This window comes from Hylobates moloch, unplaced genomic scaffold, assembly GCF_009828535.3.
Source record: "Hylobates moloch isolate HMO894 unplaced genomic scaffold, HMol_V3 SCAFFOLD_6, whole genome shotgun sequence".
Lineage (NCBI taxonomy): Eukaryota > Metazoa > Chordata > Mammalia > Primates > Hylobatidae > Hylobates > Hylobates moloch.
The window spans coordinates 62,233,867-62,260,114 of record NW_026652281.1 but is presented as its reverse complement, the minus strand read 5'-3'; the positions used below and the strand labels follow the sequence as shown (position 1 = coordinate 62,260,114).

General features: G+C 34.7%; 1 pseudogene; it reads left to right on the top strand.

Moving 5' to 3' along the window:
- Positions 1-594: 594 nt before the first annotated feature.
- On the top strand, positions 595-26,248 carry LOC131383739 (uncharacterized; annotated as a pseudogene).

The window sequence follows — 26,248 nt, the reverse complement described above, 5'->3', positions numbered from 1 at the left end:
TTTTATTCTAATAAATGAATACACTGAAGTTTTACCAGTTTGTGGTCATGACTTGTACATTATTCTCTTGTTAGATTAAAGTAGGTAGGTAGGCAGGTAAATCCACCTTTTTACCCAATAATTCAACTTGATACTGTAACTGCTATCACAAAACCTCTTGTGAATTAGGTGTTCAAACATTGTAGCCAACTAGAACAAAGTAGGAGCTCCCAATATTGTGTGTGTGTGTGTGTGTGCGTGTGCGTGTGTGCGTGTGTGTGTGTGTGCGTGTGTGTGTGTGTGTGTGCATGTCTGTCCCTCTGCCTGTTTCTGTCTCTGTCTCTATCTTAATCTCTATAAATCTACATCATCTTAGTTTGTGTTGAAAATCCTTTGTATTAATGTATCACATCTGGCTGTTTTTCTGTCTGTTGCTGAAACTAAATTGATAAAGAAATTCACCATGTATTAGAAGGGATTGGAAAGTACATTCCTCAGAGATATCTAAAATTGTAATAGCATTGTTTTATTATGTCATAGACTTTTAATTCAAATGATAGACCATAGTTTTATGCTTTTTTTTTTGTTTTTATTTTTGAGACGGAGTCTCACTCTATCACCCAGGCTGGAGTGCAATGGCACGACCTCGGCTTACTGCAACCTCAGGCTCCCGGGTTCAAGCCATTCTCCCTGCCTCAGCCTCCTAAGTAGATGGGATTACAGGCACCCACCACCACACCCGGCTAATTTTTGTATTTTTTTAGTAGAGAGGAGGTTTCACCATGTTGGCCAGGTTGGTCTTGAACTCCTGACCTCAGGTGATCTGCCCGCCTCAGACTCCCAAAGTGCAGGGATTACAGGCATGAGCCAACGGGCCCAGCCAGTTTTATCCATTTTTAAATGGATGAATTTCTTTGTTTCTCTGAAGTTAAGTCATGGTTACATTGCAATTGCCTTTCTCAATTTATAGTTAATTAATTACGTGCTTAGATTCTTGCAATCAATTTTGCATCACTCATCTTTTTCACTGTCCTTTTGGCCCTTTGACTTTCTTGTGTATTCACAGATGCTCTTTAGATATTAATTCTTCCTTAAAATGTTATTTTAAAGAAATCCCTGTTAAGTTAAATATAAAATATTTAACCACTGTAGGACTGTAGATATTTAAAATGTGGCAGAAATTTATAAAAAAGAAATCTAAAAATGTTTCTGGAGGTTGTGATAAACAATTAGTGCAATAGCTTAAGAGTATGTATTTTTTTTTTTTTTTTTTTGGAGACGAAGTCTCACTCTGTCACCAGGCTGGAGTGCAGTGGCACGATCTTGGCCCACTGCAACCTCCACCTCCTGCTCAGTTAATTTTTGTATTTTTAGTAGAAACTGGGTTTCAACATGTTGGCCAGGATGGTCTCCATCTCTTGAGCTCGTGATTCCCCTGCCTCAGCCTCCCAAAGTGCTGGGATTACAGGCATGAGCCACCGTGCCCAGCCAAGATGTATTTTTTAAAGAGGTTAAATATTTGCTTTTTAAATTAGAAAATTTTTCTAATAACTAAACTTTTTTAAAAAAAAATCATTAGTTTTAGAAAACAAATTTAAGCAGAAAACGGAAATGACTAATTTTTTTTCATTTTCTGTGAATAAGCTCTTGCGAATTTTAAAAATCATTTAAAATTATTTAAACAATTGATTTTGACATGTGGGGAGTATTTGTTAATTAATGTCATATGATCCATGATTTCCTATGCACCAGAATATTCAGATATTTTATTTTGGTTTCTGTATTTTCGTAATTTATGTCAGTTCTGAAATGCTTAAAAACATACTTTTTCAATAATAATATCAAAAAACACTCTTAATGAATAACGTTTATGCACATACATAAGGTAGCAATTTTTTTAAATTATCTACTTGCACTTACTACACCAAATAAGCCAAATCACAATATTATATAATTATATACATGAGTTTATTATTATTGTATCACAAAGGTAAGATTAAGGTATACAGCACAGTAAAATGATTATCATGACTTCTATAATCCTTAGGCATAACAAGGCTTTTTATCATTTTTAAGCGTAATAAGGCCCTTAAATTCTATTTATTTATACACATTTGCAGGTGTGTGTAAATAAATAGTTTAATTTCCTACAGAAAAACAATGTAATCCTTGAGTTAAAGATTTCAGATGCAATTGTTGCACTCTAGATGTTTCCCTTTACACCTATTTCAAAATTGTATTGGTCAGCTATTACTGTGAAGCAAACAAACAAAAATCTCAGTGCCATTCAACAATAAGCACTTTTTTCTCATAGCTCTGAGCTTGGTGTACTAGTCTTTTCTCACACTGCTATAAAAAATTGCCTGAGATTAAGTCAAAGAAAATATGTTTAATTGGCTCACAGTTCCACCAGCCGTATAGAAAGCATGGCTGGGAGGTCTCAGGAAACTTACAATCATGGGGGAAGGTTAAGAGAAAGGAGTCATGTCCTTCCACATGACTGGAGCAGGAAAAAGAGAGGGAAGGAGGAGGTGCTACACACTTTAAAACAACCAGATCTCATGATGACTCACTCACTACCACAAGAACAGCAAAAGTAAAATCCACACCTGTAAGCTAATCACCTCCCTCTAGGCCTCTCTTCCAACAAGGGATTAAAATTTAACATGAGATTTGGGTGGGGACACAAATCCAAACCATATTAGTTGGGGATCAGCTCATCTAGCCTAAGTTCAGCTAGGCATTTCTGCTTTAAACAGCAAATCTAGTTGGGCTAGGCTTATTGTTGCAGCTTTGTCTCTGGTCTGCTCCCTGTGTACTAAATTGGAATCTAGGCTAAAGAAGTGACAACTACATGGGGAAAACTTGCCTTATGGTGAGGTCAGAGGTTAAAGAAAGAAAGAACATGCAATGCCCCTAGATACCTAGGCATGGTTCTGGCACACTTTTAGTTTAGCCCATATGCCATTAACCAAAGAAAGTCACATTGCTAGATCCAAATCTGCTTTTGGTAGTAGAAATTGCAAAATCATATGACAAATGATATGAATAAAATGATAGATATGTAACTGAGCCAGATAATTTAATTTACCACAGTTAACAAGCTTTATGTCCTTTTATTTTTTCATTTATAATTTTAGCACATTTTACTGGACTCATTCTTCAACCTTTGTGTTGTCAATTAATATACAGAAATATTTAATAAAAGATTCTAAATAAAATATTTTAATCTTGTTTTTAGATATTACTTAAAACAATCTATTAATGTCTACACCCAGCTTATCAAAGTTGACTTTAATATGCAAGATATTTAGTATCCTTAAAATATATTTTATATTAGACTATTTTATGTTGCCAACAACACAAAATCTGTAAGAAAAAATAGGTATGTTTGTGTACATAGGATCTCTGGTAAAATCTGAAGATATACCAGAAGCACTTATCTTTTTAGAAATATTTGTCATATTAAAATTATGACTGCTGCCTGAACAGAAGTCCTGGGTTATTTCCCATTTGCCTTTTCGGTTACATTTTATTTCATTTTTTGCATAAATAGTGATGTTTTCTACTGGTATGATATTTGGATTAATAAATTGTTATTTGATTTCTCAAAAGCTGTGTTTTTTCATCTTTATTGATAACAATGATGTGTCTATTTCTCAAAACTAACAAAACAAATATCTTGTTGATAGAAAATATGTGCATAATTCTACACTGCAATGAAAACTGATTAGTCTACAAGATAAAATCCTAGCATGCTATTTTTGCTTTTTTAAATTTCCCTTTTTTCATTTTGTATTGCTTTGTAGATAAACATCAAAATATAATTTCCTTTTCTCTCATGCCTCAACACACTTTATTTTTGTTCTTCTGCTTATTTGACCATCAGATTTCTGAATACTCCTCAAAAGTTGTAAAAGCAATAAAAAACTTGACAGATAGAGAAATAAGACAAAGGTATTAAAATCTTATTTAAAGTCTCTTACCATAAAAACCAGCCTGTGGCTCATGCCTGGGCTAAATGATTATCATCTATTGTGTCGTAAGCAGCATTTCCCTGGAAAAGACTGGACATTTGGCCAATATGGCTTATATTAACAGTGTGTTACTTGCCCAAATCACTAACTTTTTTTTTTTTCACTTTCCCAGTCTTGCCACTTGGTCCATGATTACTAGTCTGAGTGTTATAATACCCTCAGAAATATCTAAAATGTTTACAATGGAAAATATATTTCATCGTAATCACATTGAAAGTACATACTATTTATTTAAACTTTAAGACAATAATATATAGAAAAAATATGCAAGTCGTATCAGAAGGAAAAAATAATCATGTTTCAGAAGCAATGTCCACAATGAAATAAAGAAACCAAGGCAGTATTAGTAAGCAACAGTAGAAATAACAACAAAAACATCAACAAATAACTGCAGAAAAAGATAAATACTAGCTTAAGGTACTGCAACTTTCCATACTAGAAATTATGATACATTCATATGAAATTCCATTTCCAGCAATGTTGAATAAGCTGGATCCTTAACAATCTTCCTATTGAGAGGAATTGGAAAGACTAGACAATTACGAAGAAGAAGGAGGGAGATATCAATAAGAACTTTCAGGGTCAAGACCCCAGAAAAAAGGGAAGCAAAGAAAGGTATAACTGTTGCCACTTCTCTCCTCATGGGGTTTTCAGATTAGAAGGTATTAGTCATAAAGCTGAGAAGCTGAAATGATCTTGCAGCAAGTTACCCACGGGTAAGAGAAACATAGATTGGATTTTAGAGTCCTGTAACGTAGAAAGACTGGGAAATGACACAAACTTTCAGTCAGGACCTCAAACGTCCACACCTTAAAGGTAATTGCAATTCCAGAATTGGCCAGCTCTCATGGTCCCAGTTCAATATTAGTTCAATCTCTGATTAAAATAAGATCCTCTATCCTAACCCAGCTGGCTGACCAAATCAAAGTGAAACCTCTTTGGAGGATGACACTATCATAAAGACTCAATTTATTTCTACAAGTTTAATCCACAATATCTGATATTTAACAATATAACTGAGTATGAAGAGAAATAATTTTTGACTGAAAATCATAAGGAAAAACTATACAATAAAAAGAGAAAAATGTTAAGTTATCTTAAGATGTAAAATGAATCATATGACATAACAGACATTTAAATGGAAGAAGATGAGTAAGTAGGATAAATGTAAACGTACTAAATGTCCCCATTAAAAACACATAGGAGTGTTGTACAAAAAATGACAACCATGTGCTGCTTATGAAAGATAAAACTATCAGTATAAAGAAATGTTGAAAGTAAAATGGAGAGAGAAAATACAAAATGCAAACTCCAATCAGTGAATCTTAAACTTTTTAAACCCAAGAGCTCCTTACAATCTTAAACTTAATTGATGATCTCAAATTATTTTATGTGAGATTTAACTACAAATATTTACAATATTAAAAATAAAATGAAAAAATAAAATATGCATTAGTTTAGTTTAAAAAAGAAAATATCTATCATATGTTAATATAAATATTCTAAGAAAAATATATTTTCCAATGCAAAAATACTTAGTGGTAATACTGGTATTGTTTTATGTTTTTACAAATATACGATATTTATCTATATATATAAAATATAAATACACAACATATAAGACATCTCTACATATCTAGAGAGAGAGAGAGAAACTCTTTGAAATTATGTAGTTTCATGTTTCACGATCAGGTTTAAAAAGAGGAAATTTGATATGCTTTAATCTCACTATTTACTTTGCTAGATGAAATATTAGTATTTTGGTGGGAGTAAGAAAAGACGGAGGTCCAAAAAACCTATGCTACAGATTTTCATTTTATGCCTTTCTTGCTTTAAGTATTACTCCTCAATCAGCTTGAGGCAATAAGTTGTTCTTTTTTTCCATTAGGAACGACCCTCTATCTTGCCCCTCTTCATGTTAATGGTATTCTCATATAAAATATTATCAATGGGCATTAATTTACTGGAATTAATTCAAATTCCAGTAAATGTGTATATCTTACAGGCATTCAGAATTCTTAGATTGTCCCTTTGATTTTTCCATTTTTCTTTTTAAAATACAAATGCTGTAATAGAGAGTTGGAAAGTGTTGTCATGAGACTGTATTAAGTGTCCCTAAAACTTGTTTTCAAGGTGGGTTTAACCTTCACATATGGTGGATTGCAGTTTCTTTAGTGCTTTCCTTTAGCTGATATTCTTGGGCCACATATTTTTAATAGTAATCTCAAAGACATGATCCTTGATATATCAAGTGATAATTGATATGCTATGCTATTATAATTCCAAAGTTCAAAATCCGGCACTCTACTTGACACACTATGGGTTAAATACCTTAGTGCCAAGTTTGGGCAAGTCTGTGCCTCTGTTTACTTATTCATGAAGTGAAGATGATGAGGATACCGGCCTTATAACATTGACATGATAAACAGATGACTTAATGCAAGGAAAGCACATAGAATAGTACCTAGCACATAGCAAATTACAAATAAGCATTAGCTATTATTTTCATTAATGTTGCTCAAGTGTTTGACTCATACCATTTTTACTTCTACCAATGATAAAAACAGTTCTCTATTGATACACCGGTTTGCTCACTTTAGTAATGATTATTCACAGGAGAGTTCTTAAAATACAAGTGGGGCACCTGAACAGAAAATGGGGTTAATCCAAATTATAAATGTAAGGCACATTTAAGTTCTGATGTTGAAATCATTTGTTTGTTATATGGACATATCAGAGAGTAGGACTCATAATTTCAGACTGGTTTAGAAACACCAGGATTCATTTTAATGAAAATGCAAAATAATTAGTAGTGGTTGCCTATAATCCTATGTCAAGAAGTGTTTGGAGACTCATGCAGATTCAGTCAGAATAATTATTATGATTCTTTAGTAACATCAGCAATGGACAAGTGTCTGGATGTTGGCACTTCGGAATTTTTCAAATTCTGTTTTAGCAGTTTAGCATTGTATGTTGCTCTGAACTCAAAAGAAACATCTCTGATTATTTTGCTCTTTATAATCATACCTTTAGAAACAGAGCCAAAACCAAAACAGGATAAACTGATTAACTTACATTAACCTTTCCTTCTGAGTTCTTCAGCAGCAGATTGACAATGATAAGTGTTTATATTATGAATTTCCCTGTTATATAATGGAAGACAATTTAAGGTAAGTCATTTTCTTCATTATTACTTTAGTACCTTTAAAAATTAAAATGATTTGTAATATAATAAAAAAGAAAAGCAGTAAAAATGCTTTCAATAGATTATATATAACATATAATAATATATATTATAATGTATAATATTATATATATATATATATATATAAAATGAGAGAAAAAGGGAGAGAGATTTAAATATCTCCACCCTATGCAAAACACTTATATTTTATGTGAAGGCACACCTGTGAGATATTGTGGGTTTGGTTCCAGACCACAGCAATAAAGTGAATATCACAATAAAGTGAGTCACACAAATTTTTTGGTTTTCCAGTAGATATAAAGTTGTTTTTTTTGGTTTTCCAGTAGACAAAAAAGTTGTTTACTCTATACTGTTCATTAAGTATGCAAAAGCATTGTCTGTAAAACAATGTACATGTCTGAATTTAAAATAAATTTATCACTAAAAGTGCTAATGATCATCTGAGACTTCAGTGAGTTGTAATTTTTCTGCTGGTGTAGGGTCTTGCCTAGATGCTGATGGCCATTGACAGATTAGTTGTTGTTCAAGTTTGAGGTGGTTCTGCTTATTTCTTAAAATAAGACAACAAAACTTAATGCATTGATTTTCTTTTTACAAAACATTTTCTGTAACGTGCAATGCCATTTGATAGTATTTTACCCAAAATGGAACATTTAAAATTGGAGTCAACACTTGCAAACTCTGCTGCTGCTTTATCAAATAATTTGTGTAATATTTAAATATTTTGTTATTATTTAAACAATATTCACATCTTTACCAGGAGTAGTTTCCATCTCAAAAACTACATTATTTGCCCGTCCATAAGAAGCAAGTCCTTATTAGTTAAAGTTTTATTATGAGATTGCAGCAATTCAGTCACATCTTCAGTCTCCACTTTTAATTATATTTCTCTTGCTATTTCTGCAACATCTTCTGTTACTTTCTCTGCTGGAATCATGAACTCCTGAAATTCATCCATGATAGTTGAATCTACTTTCTTCCAAACTACTGTTAATGTTGATATTTTTACCTCCTTCTATGAATCAGCAAGACAAACTACCAATAGAGTAAACAAACAATCTACAGAATGGGAGAAAGTATTTGCAAACTATTCATCTGACAAAGGACTAATACCTAGCATCTATAAGGAATTTAAACAAATGTAGGAGAAAAAAACTAACAACCTCATTAATAAGGAGCTGAACAAACACTTTTCAAAAGAAGACATACATGCTTACAAGAAGCATATGAAAAAAAGCTAAGCATCACTAACCATTAGAGAAATGCAGATGAAAACCACGATGAGATACCATCTCAAACCAGCCAGAATGGCTATCATTAAAAAGTCAAAAAATAACAGATGCTGGCGAGATTGTGGAGAAAAGGGAAGGAACACTTAAACACTGTTGCATTATTCAACTACTGTAAATTAGTTCAACCAGTGTGGAAAGCAGTATGGCAATTCCCCAAAGGGCTAAAAACAGAACTACCATTTGACTCAGCAATCCCATTACTGGGTATGTACCCAGAGGAATAAAATCATTCTATGATAAAGACACATGCATGCAAATGTTCATTGAAGCACAATTCACAATAGCAAAGACATGGAATTAACATAAACACCCATCAGTGACAGATTGGATAAATAAAATGTGGTACTTTTACACCATGGAATACCATGCAGCCATAAAAAAGAATGAGATCATGTCTTTTTTGTGGAAACATGGATGGAGCTGGATACTATTATCCTTAGCAAACTAATGCAGGATCAGAAAACCAAACACCACATATTCTCACTTATAAGTGGGAGCTAAAAATTGCACTCATGAATACAAAGAAGGAAACAGCAGACACTGGGGTCTACCTGAGGGTAGAGGGTGGGAGGAGGGAGAGGAGCAGAAAGGATAACTATTGGGTAGTGGGCTTCATACCTGGGTGAAGAAATAATCCTTACAGCAAACCCCTGTGACATGAATTCACCTATGTAAGAAGACTTCATATGTACCCTTGAATCTAAAATAAAAGTTTCAAAAAAATTTTTCATAAATTCTATAAATAGATGTGTGGTCATTCAGGCTTTGTTATTTGACTTACAGAGCATAGGCAGAGTAGATTCAGCATAATTATTGAGGGCCCTAGGATTTTTGAACTGTTAATGAGTATTGGTTTTAACTTGAAGTCACCAACAGCATTACTTCCTAAGAAGAGAGTCAACCTGTCTTTTGAAGCTATGAAGCCAGGGTCTTTTGATTTCTTATCATTTGTGTGTTGACTGAAGTAGAACTTTTAATTTCTCTCAAGAACGTTTTCTTTGCATTCACCATTTGGCTAAATGCCGAAAGATGCCAAGTTTTACACTATTTTGGCTTGCAACATGTCTTCCTCACTAAGGTTAATCATTTCTAGCTTTTGACTTAAAGTGTGGTACATGTAACTCCTTTCATTTGAATGCTTAGATGCCATTGCAGGGTTATTAATAGGCCTTTTTTTCTAGGATAATTCTGAATTAAAACCGTCACATTTACTTCCTTTTAACTTTCCAAACTGTAGCTATTCACAAAAGCTTTATAAGTTTTAGGCTATTGACTTTTTTTTTTTTGATAATACAACATTTTATCCCACATGGAGAACAGAGAAAAATTTTTATCACAAAAGTTTCAAAACGTTTAACTTTCACATGAGGTAATGCCAGTCCCGCAGTCTGCATTATTCTCCACCAGCATCTGAGAGATTCAGTCCTTCAGCATGAGTTTAACAGCTTAGTTAGCTTTTTAACAACATACTCCAATTATAGTCAGGTTATAAAACAGGAGATAATTTTCAGCATACCAAATCAAACCCATATAATTAATTACAGTAAATTTTCCTCTGATTATAAATGTTATATATTTCATGATGTAATTGGCCTAATTTCAATAATGATGTGTCTCAGGGAATAGAGAGGCCTGAGGAGAGGGAGAAAAATGGGGGAATGGTTGGTCTGTGGAGCAGCTAGGAAACACACAGCATTTATCAATTAAGTTTGCTCTTTTATTTGGGTGTAGTTAGTGGCATCGAACACAATAGTAGCATCAAAGATCACTGCTAACAAATAGCCATAACAGATATTATAATAATAAATTTAAAATATTTCTAGAATTACCAAAATGTGATACAGAGACAAGAAATGAGCTCATGCTTTTGGAAAAATTGCACTAATATAATTGCTTGATGCAGGGTTTCCACAAACTTTCGGTTTCTAACAAACACAAAATCTCTGAAGCAGCACAGTAAAGCAAAGTCCAATAAGATGTGGTATGCCGGTATAGAAATATCCATTAATAGAGAAATAAACCCTTACGCTGAACTTCAGGGTGACTCAGATGCACATTTGTACACCTAAATAAATAGATGTGTGGAATCTATATCATGTAGGTGCATATGCATATGTGTACATAGGTTCATATATTTAAATGTGTCCATAAATACGTAATAGTAATTATAATATATATTTATTGGTTTCATTTTTTTTTTTTTTTTTAGATTCAAGGATCACAGGTGCAGGTTTGTTACCTGGGTATATTGTGTGATGCTGAGGTTTTGGGTATGAATGATTCCATCGCCCAGGTACTGAGCAAAGTACCCAATAGTTAGTATTTCAACCCTTGTCCGCCTCTCTCCTTTTCACCTCTAGTAGTTCCTTATTTCTATTACTGCCATCTTTATTTCTGTGAGTACGCAATGTTTAGGTCCCAGTTATAAGTGAGAAAATGTGGTATTTAGTTTTCTTTTCCTGTGTTAATTTGCTTAAGATAATGGCCCCCAGCTGCATCCATGTTGCTGCAAAGGAAATGATATTTTTTTATGGATGCGTAGTATTCCATGGTGCATATGCACCATATTTTCTTGATCCAGTCCACCATGGATGGGCACGTAGGTTTGTTCCATGTCTTTGCTATTGGGAATAGTACTGTGATGGACATGTGAGTGCATGTATCTTTTTGGTAGAAGAATTTATTTTCTTTTGGATGCACAACTAGTAATGGGATTGATGGGTTGAATGGTAGCTCTAGTTTAAGTTATCTGGGAAATCTTCAAATTGCTTTCCACAGTGGCTGATCTAATTTACTTCCTGCCAGCCATGCATAAGAGGTTTCTTCTTTTGAAAACGATTTCTGGTTTTGTTGATTCTTTGTATGAATTTTTGGGTCTCAATTTATTCAGTTCTACCTTAATTTTAGTTATTTATTTTCTTCTGCTAGCTTTGAAATTTGTTTGTCCTTGTTTTTCTTTTTTTTTCTTTTTTTTTTTGAGACGGAGTCTTGCTCTGTCGCCAGGCTAGAGTGCAGTGGCATGATCTCAGCTCACTGCAACCTCTGCCTCCCAGGATCAAGAGATTCCTCTGCCTCAGCCCCACAAGTAGCTGGGATTACAGTCACGTGCCACCACGTCCAGCCAATTTTTTTGTATTTTAGTAGAGACAGGGTTTCACCATGTTGGCCAAGATGGTCTCTGTCTCCTGACCTCATGATCCACCCGCCTCGGCCTTCCAAAGTGCTGGGATTACAGGCATGAGCCACCACGCCTGGCTTGTCCTTGCTTTTCTAGTTCTTGCAAATGTGATGTTGTATCATTAATTTGAGATTTCCCTAACTTATTGAGGTAGGCATTTAGTGCTATACACTTTCCTCTTAACACTGCTTTTGCTGCATCCCAGAGATTTTGGCATGTTGTATCTCTGTTTTCATTTATTTCCAATAACATTTTTATTTCTGCCTTAATTCCACAGTTTACCCAAAAGTCATTCAGGAAAAAGTTGTATAAATGTGTCCACATGTACATAATAATTATAATATTTATTTATTGGTTATATTGTTTTTCATCTGTAAAATAGAAATAATAATAATACCTACTAGCGTTTTAGTAAAGATTAGAATTAATCAATGTATTACTTATGTTATTTTATCCATGTTGTTCCAAAATGATTTTCAGTGACTTCTAAACATAACCAACCTAATTAAAATGGAATTAATTGCAAATAAATATGCAAACAAGTACAAAAAATATAGAGAAAAGGTGAATTCGAGAGCAAGTTTAATATTAAACAGAGGCAAATGTCTCCATATGCACAATTATAACACATATATATACATGCACACATACCTAGGCATACATATTATATATATGTATATATAATATATATATGTATATCCTATAGCAAACCTTGTCTCTAAATTTCCTCTTAAAGGTGGTACACATTGTCTAAATTATCCAAAGTACATTGCATTTTCCCACTCTCCTCAGTGTCTGTGTATACAGAAATATCCCCTCGCTAACCTAAGTAAAATTTCTTAAACTGATTCATTTTGTACATGATATCACTATCTGTCAGATTATCTATGTTCATGGTGTTTTGCACCCAGTAATTGATAATTTAAAGCAATCCCTTCTGTCAGGGTTTGGGCATGTAATATTGTGTACAAGCAATTATAAACATATTTTTGAGAAAGATTAAATTTGGCTCTCCATTGAATCAGGAATATCAAGCTTTAGACAAATTGGATATATCAGCCTTTTCAGACATCTAATTAATAACGTTTTTATAGATAAATGAATAACAAAGAGCTAGATGATAACAATGCACTTGGCCCATGGACAACACAGGTTTGTACTGCACTGGTACACTTATACATGGATATTCTTTTACCTCTGTCACTTCTGAGACAGCAAGAACAACCCCTTTTTCTGCTCCTCCTCCTCAGTCTATTCAGCATGAAGACAATGAGTATGAAGACTTTTATGATGATCCACTCTCAATAAATGGTAAATATATTTTCTCTTTCTTATAAGTTTCTTAATACCATTTTATATTCTCTAGCTTACTTCAGTAATACAGTATATAATGTGTATTACATACAAAATATGTATTAACTAATGTTTATTTTATCAGTAAGACTTTCAGTCAACAATAGGCTATTAGTAGTTCAGTTTTAGGGGAATCAACAGTTATATCTGGGTTTTTGACTGGATGGGGTTGGTGCTCCTAAGCCCCACATTGTGCAAGGGTCAACCGTATAAACTTTATCCTTTCTACTCAATTAGGCATACTTCTGTGAAGATACTTTGCAGATGTAATCAAGGTCTCAAATCAATTGAATTTCAGATGATCAGCTGGGCCTGGCCTAATCACATAAGCCTGTTAAAAACAGGGATTTTTCTCCAGCCAATTATACAAGGGAAGATTATAGATCTGTATTCATACAAGCCTGGAAAGAAATAAACATCTGCGTTGTGAACTACCTTCATAACAAAGCCTTGGTCATCTCAAGTCTTCATTGAATCAATGTAATCAGTCTCTTACCATAGCTGCCTGACAGAATAAGCATAAGCATTTTGGGGTATAAATAACATTTACTTCAATTTGGATAGTGTTTTAAAACACAGCATCTGGTAAACAATTACAAATTAGGTGACCTACAGGAAAATGTAATCTTTAATAAAGTCATTAGTAATTTGAAGCAGATTAGCTAGCCATTTGAAATATCATGCAGGGGTTTTAAAAGAATTTTAATTAATATTTTAACAAGCCTAAAGGAAAAGACGAAAAGGTTGAGAATTTCAGTACAAAAAAAAGTATCTCTAAAAACCAACCAACCAAATAGAAAATGCTATCTAGAATAAAGGTTTCAATGCTGGACTTAATACCAGAATAGATATATCAGAAGGAAGATACATAGAAAGGTCTATAGAAACATTTAAACTGATGCACAGAGGAGAAATAAAAGACTGGAAATGAACAAGAATATGAGAGACATGTTGGATGATATCAAATAATCCATAGTATATATAGTTAGAGTCTCAGAAGGAAAGGAGAGACACAACAGAAAATAAACATTTGAAAAGATAACGGCAAAAAGCTTTTCAAAAATAATAAAACCCTTATCAACACATTCAAAAACTCTATAACTCCCAAACAGGACAAATATAATGAAGAAATACACTTAGACACATACAGTCAAATTACTGAAAACTAAATATAAAGAGAATATCATAACAAAGCTAGAGGAAGAAAGAAAGACACATTACAACAACCATATGAATTCGTTTACTTCTCAAAAAACAGTGTAATGAGTAGAAAAAATAATAACTTCGCAAAAAAAGAAAACCACCAAACTTGTCAACCTAGAGTTGAAGAAAGTGAAAAATATCTAATCTACTTCAGAAATGAAAGGAAAACAGAAACATTTCAGACAAATAAAACTTGAGATAATATGTTACCAGCAGATTCCCAACATGAAAATTAATATTAAAAATTGTATATGATTTATATGAAAATCATACATATTAACATCAAATTTCACATTTTTAGAAAAGTGGATTCCTCTGCTTAACAATTTTAATGCATTCTTTATTTTAAATTCAAGCATTTTCGTGATTATAAAATACTGAATTTCTAATTCCTATAATTCTTTTTCAGGAAGGAATTCAAAGTGCAATAGTGAAGGCCTTGGCAGGTGAAAATCACCACCTGTTTTTTGAACAGATACACATTAATACAAGGGATTGTGATTTCGTCATAAACATTTAACTGTAAAGGTAAAGAAAACTCCAGTGTATATAGCAAGAAAAGGAAGCAGCAACCTGGGACTGTGGGAATAAAAGAAAACGTTTGGAATTGTTAAAATTTAGGAGTTTACAGGCGAAGAGGCAATCCACAGAATTGGAGAAATTATTTGCAAACTATCCATTTGACAAGCGAGTAATAACCAGAATATATATGGAGCTCAAATAACTCAGAAAAAAAATCTAATAATCCAATTAAAATTGGACAAAAGATCTGAGTAGACATTTCTCTAAAAAAGAAACAGAAATGGTAAACAGGTATAGGAAAAGGCACTCAATATCAATGATCATCAGAGAAATGCAAATTAAAATTACAATGAGATATCATCTGATGCCAAAAAATGGCTTAAATCCAAAAGACAGGCAATAATGAGAATACGTGAAGGTGTGGAGAAAGGGAACCCTCCTATGCTGTCCCTGGGAATATAAATTAGTACAAAAACTATGGAGAACAGAACAGAAGTTCCTCAGAACACTAAAAATAGTACTTCCATATGATGCAGCAAGCCCACTGCTAAGTATATATCTAAAATAAAGAAAATTGGGATATTGAAGAGGTATCTGCGCTCTTGTGTTTGCTGCAGCATTATTCATGATAACCAAAATTTGGACGCAACCTAAGTGTCCATCAACAGATGAATGGATAAAGAAAATGTAGTACATGTATACAACGGAGTACTATTCAGCCATAAAAAAGAATGAGATCTTGTTATTTGCAATAACATGGATGGAACTGGAGATCATTATATTAAGCAAAAAAAGCCAGGCACAGAAAGACAAACTTTGCATGTTCTCACTTATTTGGGAAAGCTAAAACTGAAAACAAACAAACTCATGGAGAGAGAATAGAAGGATGGTTCCAAAGGCTGGGAAGGGTAGCGAGGGTGGAGAGAAGTGGGTATAGTTAATGGGTCCAAAACTATAATTAGAATGAATAAGATCTAGTATTTGATAGCACAACAGGGTGACTACAGTCAACAATAATTTAGTGTACATTTTAACATAACTAAAAGAGTATAATTGTATTGTTTATAACACAAGCAAGGATAAATGGTTGAGGTGATGGACTCCCCATTTACCCTGATGCGTTTATTACACATTGTATGCCTGTATCAAACTATATCCTGTATCCTACAACTATATACACTAACTGTATCCATAAATATTAAAAATTTAAAAATTAAGAGTTTAGGGAAGGAGACTTAGATAAAACAAAACAAAACACTTACTTTAGGGATGAGACTACTGCTCAGTAATGGCAAATGTACACAGCAAGGAAAGAATGATGGACCCAGGAGTAGGAAAAAAAAAAAAATTATCCAGATTTCTCAGTGCTGTTAAATGGTCTTAAGCCACTGAGATACAGAAATGTAAGCAACATATAAGGAGCTAATGTTGATTTGACATACTATAGAAGCAGTTTTCTCTTGGTATAATATGAGAATTTGACCTCTGGCCATTTTTCTAGTCAAGTGCTCTGAACTGAGAGGACCAAATCATTACAATATAGACTAAGACCCTAGGTTAACTCCTGAAGTCCCATAAAGATTAAAGTGCTGTGTCCATGTATATTTATATTTGCAGAAATACAAAGTCCAGACTTTGAAGACATCTCTAGGTCACAAAAGTCAGAAGCCCCAGGGTTTATTATCTGACCCTTAAAAAGATGTGCCTACATTGTAAGGTGTTAGAGTCAGGATCCAAGATTATTCCAACTCATATCCAAGGAGCAAATGCTCTCTATCTTTCTCTATGTATTTGCATGTATGCCTGTATAAATATATGTATAAATGTATATGTGTCCATTATTTTTTATAAAAATAACTTTTTTTTTTTTCAGGAAGAACTAGGGACAACTTTCTCTGTCCTGTATATAAATGTTACCCCTCTTCCTTGCCTGTGAAGTGACTGGTTACTCTGGTATATTTTATTTTCCATCTGGCATTCATTGATTTGTCCCATTGGTAAAGTCTATGGTAAAGGCAGGTCAACATACTTTTCTGTAAAGTAATGCTATAAACTGAATATTTCTGTTATCCACAAAATAATATATTGAAGTCTTAATTATCAATGAGATGGTATTAAGAGGTGGGGACTTTGGCAGGTGTGTAGGTCATGAGGTTGGAGCCCTTATGAGTGACATTAGTTCCCTTAGAAAAGAGGCTCTGGAGTGCTCTCTCAACCATGCTACCATATGAGGGCACAGCCAGGGGAAGGCTGTCTATGAACTAGGAAGCAGGCCTTCATCAGACACCAAATCTGATGGTGTTTTGATTTAGGACTTTCCAGCCTCCAGATATGTGAAAAATACATTTGTCCTGCTTATAAGCCACCCAGTCTATGGTAGTTTGTTACAGCAGGTCATACAGATTGAGATAGGTAATTAATAAAAATTTGTCTCTTATTCAGAACCTTCAACTGTTCATTCAAGATAAAGTTAATAATGACGAATGTTGAAAACTCAGCACTGGGCACCAGCTGGCTAACGCCAGTGCTGCTGAAAGAATACAGAATAAAATTAGTGCTGCTGAAAGAATACAGAATAAAATTAGTGTTTCTAATATTGGCAAAACTGCCAGCTGCACCCAGCTGTTGCTACAAGAAGAAATTTTCACTGCCAGGGTGAAAAAGTGTGTTAAGGTGATACTCACAAGTAGAGAAACAGACAAAAAGCTCACAAGAATGCCCCAGGAATTAAGAAGTCCCTTCCTCCTCCTCCAAGCTTATAGTCTCCTGGTGCCATCTATTTTCAGACCTTAACCCATTTATGTCAGGTGTTCCATTATTGGAACACTAAGCTGTGGGAGTCATATATACACTACTGCCCAAGGTCATCGCCCAAGGTCTGATTTTTCACAAAAAACATTTGCAACCTGCAGCATAAATGGGCTACAGGGAGCCATCTGGAACAGCAGAAATGTGCTTTTCACAGTCCCAGTCCCAAAATCAAAAAGGATTGTAGAGAAGGGCAAGTTTAGAGATGAGAGAAAATAAATTACTAACAGGCATAGGGTGTTTCTGAGAAAGGAGAGAATGTTTCATCAGTTTATGTCATCTGATGCTGCTCTGATGTTTTTCTTTTTCTTGTTGTGATATTATCATTTCAAGCTGAGGGGATGAGGAAACTTTTCAAATTATTTTTTAAGTGTATTTAAATTATTAATAGAAAGGAAAACAGATTTGTTCTCTTTAAAATTCATGTTAGAAAAAGTGTACAGATTGGTAAATACAAAAGCATCAGTCTATTAAACTATGTAAGATGGGATCAAAAAAGTAAAATAAATTAATAACAATCATAGGAAAGACATTATTTCTTGATTTTACAAGAAGACTAAAGTTTCATAAAAATAGCTTATACCTCTAAAAAATGTTGTTCCACCAGAAGAAAAAAGATGATTGAAGGTGCTGCACCTTCATTCTGATGTTTGTCAGGATTTTTGAAGGAGTGAAAATATAGATGTACACATTCATAGATGTAAGAAAATGTCACCATAACTCCCTCTAGCAGAGAAGTGGATTTTGTTTAGTAAATACATTTATAACTGTCCTGTGGGGAAAGGTGAGACCCTAGGGGCAGTCATTAGGCAGCAAGTCTATAAAAGAACTAGCTACAATTTTCTATGTGATAAAGAGAGTCTGTAGAGTAAGAGAGAGATGAGAGGAGGAAAAGGAAGATATGCAACAAGATGACGTGAAGCTAGTATTGAACGTGGAGGAAAGAGGTAATACAAAGTATCCCAAGAAATAAGATTTGAAAAGAACAATTACCAGCTTTTTTAAAATCTTTTTTTGAGATGGAGTCTCACTCTGTCCCTCAGGCTGGAGTGCAGTGGTACGATCTGGGCTCACTGCAAGCTCCGCCTCCCGGGTTCACGCCATTCTCCTGCCTCAGCCTACTGAGTAGCTGGGACTACAGGCGCCCGCCACCACACCCGGCTAATTTTTTTGTGTTTTTAGTAGAGACGGGGTTTCACCGTGGTAACCAGGATGGTCTCGATCTCCTGACCTCGTAATCTGCCCGCCTCGGCCTCCCAAAGTGCTGGGATTACAGGTGTAAGCCACCGCATCCAGCCAATTAACAGCATGTATGTCCACGTTGCATACTGAATGTGTTTGAGTTTGCTTTGTCAGCATGAAGTAGAAGAAGGGTGGACTTTTGCCCAAACTTTGATTCAGATGTGCAGACTGCAAACCCCCTCCATAGGAATAGTTTATTATTCATGCAAGGTACTACAGGGGAGAGCACAGCTTGCACAAGCAGATCCAGACTGCCTTGCCGGAAGCAGAGGGAGTTAGCTCTTTCACAGACGCTAGGGGGTGGGATTGGGGAAAAGTTCCCATGCTGGTTGGAGTTGTACAAGGTTCATATTTCCTAAGGGTGCCAATGTACACCTTGTAATAAGTCTGTCCATATGTAGAACCAAAGGGGAAAGAAAGATGAAGTTTAAAACAATGTCAGTAGCCAAACATCAAAAAAACAGTTGGACTCTTTATTATAGAGTTGCTATGATGAAATGTCCTTCTCTAAACTCCAAATCTTCCATTAATTCTACTAGATTGATGTATTCTATAGATGAGGTTTATGTTTATTACTGATTTTGTTTGTTTGGGTGAAATTCAAGGAAGATGCCAATATTTTATAGAACAACTATTGATGTCAGAGATGACATGATAACATTAACTCTACAGTACCAGGAATATCTTTGAGGAGTTTAGCACAACTTAGGTACATTATTGGAGCTGAAGAGTTTTACTAGATTTGAAGTGGGAAGAAGATCTCAGCTAAAATAAAGGCAATCGGCACATAAAACATGTAAATTCAGTTGCAACTGAGCACTGTCATAACCACCTGGACTATATTTCTTCAAATCTTAATAAAAGCATATTTATTTAAGGCTATAGTTTTTTAAAAATAAACTGTCGGTTATGTTTTATTTATATTTTATTATTAAACTTACCAGGAAAAGTTTATAATTTTGTATTAATTTTATTATCTACCTGGGCCTCAATGCACCTCTACAACCTGTTTACAACTGTTTGTATTTGTGAAGCCGCAAAGACATGTATAAAACTTCAAATGTCTGTAGCTACTCATTTTTTTCCAATTCCTATTTAAAATATGTAAATGGAGAAAAATACTGTAGTATAACCAAAATTATATCTACAAAATTTACTTCTTTCTTGAAAATAATTGCTAAATAAGTACATCACATTGAAAAGTTTTAAAATTGTAAAATGAACGGAATTGGTAGGTATCTCTGGATTTTCTCAGTTCACATTTCAACTAATGCATTAATATTCAATAGTAAAATTATAATTATTTTGACTTTATTTAAATGAACAAAACATTCTAAAAACAAAAACACAAATAATTGGCAATGACCTAAGAAAAACAAATTAATGGAAATGTAAGTATTTTCAATCTACAACAACAGTACCCTTAATAGCATTAAAGCACTGTGTTATCTGGGATTTCGTAAGTACACAGGACTCAAATTTTAAAGGACATTTAGATTTCAGAATTGTCTCTGGGGATATAGCATGATTAGGAATCATGACAGTAGAGATGACAGATGAATACACTTGAGAATCATAAAAGAATCACACTCTACTGTATTTCAATATGAGTGTAAGAGAAGAGAGGGATAAATAATAGTGACTGTCTTCTGATTCAAACTGGTGGATAGATATTGCTTCACTGAAGTACACAGAGATAATTAAGTTGACGATGAGTATAGTTTTGGGCATGCCTATAAGATATTCAAGTGGAGACATCCAAGAAGCATAGATAAACTCAGTATTGAATTTATAGCTAAGCTTAGGCCTTGAAACAAAAATATGAGTTATTATTGTTCTTATAATAAAACTGGTTGGTCCAGTTTCTTCTAATTTCTTTTACTCATTTAACAGTTAACAGTACACAGAAGCTTTTGGTTTCCAGTCTGGTCTGTATGAAGTGTAGAAGTTTACTTGCTGTACTAACAGCAAATAAAAAGTTGAACAAACTGAAAATTCAACAGCTCTTCTTAGATCCTTAGCAAAGTGAAGTCACAGGGCAAACCACTGCTCCGCAAATTGGAGAGACAGACAGGCAAGTATAGAGAATCACATCTTACTGGAGCGGAAACCTCTGCAGGAATGAGTGCCCGGTTAGAAAAGCCTAAACTTTAATTGGTGAAATGCTAGAAGTTCAGTGTGGAGAATTCTGAGAGTTAAAATCTTAGGGAGACCCAGTCATAAGAGTGGCCTCACCCTTTTGTGGGTTTTACCTACAGGAGCCCTGCATTATCCTAGTTGGTTTTCCTTAATTCTGTAGTCACCTTTGTAAATTATCTTTTCATTAAACTCATTCATTCCCCTTTTGAATATGCCAATAATTTCCTCTCAGGATTTATGAGATTGTTGGAACTAGGAATGACTAAAGAAAACAGATTTTTTAAATGAAACCTGACATTGGATTGCTATCAAATTTTTAATATCTACTATGATGTCCTTGTTGAAGGGAAATTACATATGGGTAAACTGGCTTGAAGTAACTCTTTTCAATCTTTTAATTATGGGTGGAATGGGTTGCAAATGGAGGGCAAGGCAATGGCAGTCACCCAGCTGTCACTTAGTTACAAAGGCAACAATCATGATTACTAACATTATGGCTTGAAGCAGCTACCTTTGAAAATTTTAGAGTTTATACAGAACAAGGATGAAAAAGTAGAACGCCTCAGTGGCAATTCTGAAAAAAGTTTCTTATCTCTTTTAGTTTCAGGGAAGATATAGCTTAGAATCAAGCCCGGGGCTTAATTGTAAAAATTAAAGTTACAATGCCAGTATATAACCCAACTACATTTTCTTATGCTAAGATAAGTACGCTTGGAGGAAAAAAGTGAAACTCTGAAATACACAGTGAAAAAAATCTAAGCAAGCATAGACCAGATGAGATGAGGCTGAGAATATTTACGCCGAAATTCTTCTGAAATTTTCTTGTTAGCAAAAGCAATTTCTCCTTCTGTGAAGGAATCATCTTTTTTTCTGCTTAAAAGTTTTGCATGTGAAGTGGGTAGTTACATCACAAGTACATGTTGATTCTCCTTAGTAAATGTTTAATTTAAATAATTGGCTCATGCACATTTGCATGGCATTAACATTCTCTAAGTTCAGTTGAAACATAAATTCAGCTGTGGCCTACCATCACTTGAAAGGCAGAACTCCCCAGATATTCTTAGGAGGAAGGAGCATGAAAGCATACAGAAGTGGAATTTTTGGAGTGACTGTATTATGTGCAACCTTCTCAGCCACTCCCTAAGCATATCTTCCAGGTGGACACTCCTGGCAAGCAACATGATTTGATGAGGAATCCACCAGCATCAACAAATAACTATTGGTGTCTTCTCTGTAAATTAACAATGACAATAGAAAATACCTCAGTGGGATTAAGAATAACACATTTTGGAATGTTAAAAGCAGTAGATGGCTCTTTAACCTGAGTAACAATTTGAATGCCATTTCAATAATAAACTTCAGCGACAAGGTTTTAATCACAATGTTTTGGAGGTTTGTGGCGATATTTAATTGAATGTAAGATCCTTATTAATGAAAGAGATGGACATCCCACTGAGGTACTGCTGTAAATATATAAGTGGAAAACCTCTAGGCATGGAAAGCAGAGACCTAACTTCAGTAACACTGACAGGGATCCAGAACTCCTTACTCAGTTCCCAAGTCTAAGCCAATCCACAACCAATTATCATTGATAGGAAACCCAGTTCTCTTGAGGAAGAACCATGTTCTTTGCCCACAACAGAATAATGTGAGTCTTTCCTCTGTTATTCCAAAAGGTGAACTGCAGACCTCTTGCAGAGTAACACCACGTTTAGGAAAGAAAAATTATACTGGGTTATCAGAAATTGTCTCTGAACTGAAACACTAACTCCTGTGGATCCATAACTCTACAGTGATCTAGCAGTCAAGGTCAAGGTTTATGAAGGAAAGATGTTTGATGTAAGCCTTTGCCCAAATAGGTCTCGCAGTAAATCCCATGAGACTGCAGATCCATCTGGTATTTGTTTCTCTATCCTAGAGTTCATAGTAAAAATACAAGTAACTGGTAAAAATGAGCATACTGCTTTCTGACCCTTAGAGTGAGAGCTACTTTGGTAAGAAGTGCCAAGCAGAGCCCTTCCAACTGTCCCTGAAAAAGTGAAAAATGACCATATTGCCAATTAGATGGTGATAACAATGGCACATCCACTTCTGTATGTGGTATCTGTATTGAAGCAAACTAACACAACTCCTGGCATGTGGTATGTAGCTATTGGCCAATCTACTTTTTTTTGAAATTTTAATAAACAAAAATTATCAGGAATAACTTGTCTTTACCTGGTAGAAATAGTATTCCTCCTTTGCTCTCCTTTATTAGAACTATGCCTAGCCTCCTGGTCAATGTGATCATGTAGTTTGGAATGATTGCCATCATCTTTTTATCCCACAGAACATAGAATATATTAGGTTGATGGATTGGATAGTATGCAATTACTGGAGCAGATATAATCAGTCTATAAAAAACTGTTGCCTCTGCAACTGACCAGGAGCTTAAGTTGCTGTACATCTACAGGGAAGACAAGTGAGAAAAACTCTGGTATTGAAGCAGAAGTGATGACAATATAAGCATTTATAAGGACAAGCTAGGACCTATGAAGATAACTCCTGTCTGTTTCTCATTGCTGCCAACCTTGACAATAAAGGTAACTTGCAAACGACGCTAACACCTTTTGTCATGAAGCTGCACATGCACCCGACTAAGGGCTCAGTGAAACTAAAGAAAAACACCTGATAGGAGCTGGAGAAGCTGTGGGCTTGACTGTTGCCCCATACCAACAACATGAACCAGCAGATTAGTGACAATGTACATGAGCTACAGTGGTGCCTGGCACACTGCTATATCCTCATTCAGAGAATTTTGCTGCTGCTTAAATTCTATATACCAAATCTCATGAAAATTTCTCTCGGGGCCAATTATAAGTGAAAACCATATAAGAAAAGAACTTTTGGAAAACAGTTTTAGCATGGCTATGTTGACACTATGCAAAACCATCACAAACTTTATAATCTTGCAGACAAAATGGTATTGGAAATGCCTGTGGCAGATAGGAATTATCTATAAGGTGTCTGACAAACCCCAGTAGGACAATCACAGTGCAGACTTCTAATGTTATTTAGTAAAGCCATGACCTCGTTTGCTGATGACTACTGTCCATTTGAAAATGGTCTCTGGCGTGCTAATGGGCCATGGTAGTTGCTGAATTCCTGGCTGTGGGGAACCATGTGACTAGAACTATGCAGCATAAATGGATCCAGTGAATCAAAATCACACTTACACAGCAACAGCCCAGTGTAAATGTAAATTGTATATCTGAGATAGTATTTGAGTAGATCCAGAGGCAAAAGTAAATATAAAATACAGTTGACTCAGATATCTATTATATCTGCTCCTATTTCTTTGTTGTCCACTTTTAAACCAACAGATCTCATGAAGGATTCCTTTTGACCACTTGATACAGGAAGAAAAACATGGGTGTGGTTTATAATTGGGTCTGCATGACATGCTGGTACCAGTTTAAAGTGGATGGCTACTGCATTGTAGCCCAGTTCAGGAATAACTATGAAAGACAGTAGCTATAAAGGACCGGATTTTGGTCCTTACATCTAGCTTCCTACTTAACGTGGAAGAAGAGATAGTCTGAGGAATTGGCTGTGGGAAAACTATTTATGTGTATTTTTCAGAATCATCAAAAAATATATTTGTATGCCATGTAAATGTCTGTAGCAGGGCAATTCAAAAGGAGCAGATGTTCAATAATAAGGTGAAAAAGATCACTTGTCCTGTGGATCTTGATCAATCTAATTATCTAGCCATCTTGCTGTTTGCTTGATAGGTTTATTTACAAGCTCTCTATGGTAGCAGGGATAAAAACTGTATATTGGCTCAACAACACGAATTTCACTTAATTAAAGCTGATCTGACCAATTATTATGACTGCTAGCATTAGAGGCCAATGTCCAGCCAGCCCCTGACAAGTTAATTATATTAGGGAAACTTTTTATCATGGAGAAGACCATTGCTTATCCTATGTGAATAGATGCATGTTCCACATAAATATTTCCCTTTTCTGTAAAAATCTTCTGCTATCCTCTCATTCAAAGACTTTATAAATTCCTTTTCTATTTTCTGTCTTTCTAAAAAACCTCAGCTCCGACCACAAACTACATTTTATGGTAAAGAAAATTGTCTTAGCCTGTTTGTGCTGCTACAACAGAATACTACAAACTGGGTAAATTATAATGAATAGACATTTATTTGGAAGTTATGCAAGCTGGGAAGTCTAAGATCAAGACACTGGCAGTTTCAGTGTCTGGTGAAGTCCTAGTTCCTGTGTCCAAATGCCACCTTAAATGCTGCATCCTCGGAAGGGGATGAATGCTAAGTCGTCACATGGTGTAAAAGATGGAAAAGGCAGGAAGGTGAAATTGGGCAAATGCTGCACGAAGCCTCCTTATTAAAGGGATTAATCTCATTTACGAGGATGGAACCCTTCTGACTTAATCATCTCCTAAGGGCCTCTCTTGTTAATACTATTGCATAGAGGATTACATTTCACCATGAATTTTAGAGGGACACAAACATTTAAGACACAGCACACACACACACACACACACACACAGAATACACTCATACCCACAGAATTCACTGTGGTGGCTTAAAAGAATAGTGAATTGCCTTTGCTGAGGGCTCAGTTAAAGCATCAGCTGGGAATCAATATCTTGCAATTGTGAAATTCTGTATTACTGGATGTGACGTACACCTTAAATGAGCTGCCGATTATATATATACATATATATATTATTTTTTGTTTATACACAGTATACTATGGTTAAACAACCAAAGGCTGGGGTTGAGAGTAGACCATTGGTTGTTTAACATAATACCAGACTTCTTTGAGGCTTTGTTCATATTTTCTTTTTTTTTTTCATTGTCTTTGTTGGATTGGGTTGATTCTAAGACCTTAACTTTGAGCTCTGAATTTCTTTCTTCTACTCTTTCAATTCTATTGCTGAGACTTTCCAGAGCACTTTGCATTTCTAAAAGTGTGTCCAAAGTTTTGTGACTATTTGATTGTTTTTTCTTTAAGCTATCTATTCCTTGAATATTTCTCCCTTCACTTCTTTCTATAATTTGTTTTTTTTATTTCCTTGCATTTTTTTTTTATTTCCTTGCACTGGGCTTTACCTTTCTCTGGTCCTTCCCTAATTAGGCTAATAACTAACCTCCTAAATTCTTTTTCAGGTAAATCAGGAATTTCCTCTTCGTTTGGATCTATTGCTGGTGAACAACGGTGATTTTGGGGGTGTTAAAGAGCCTTGTTCTGTCATATTACCTGAGTTGGATTTCTGA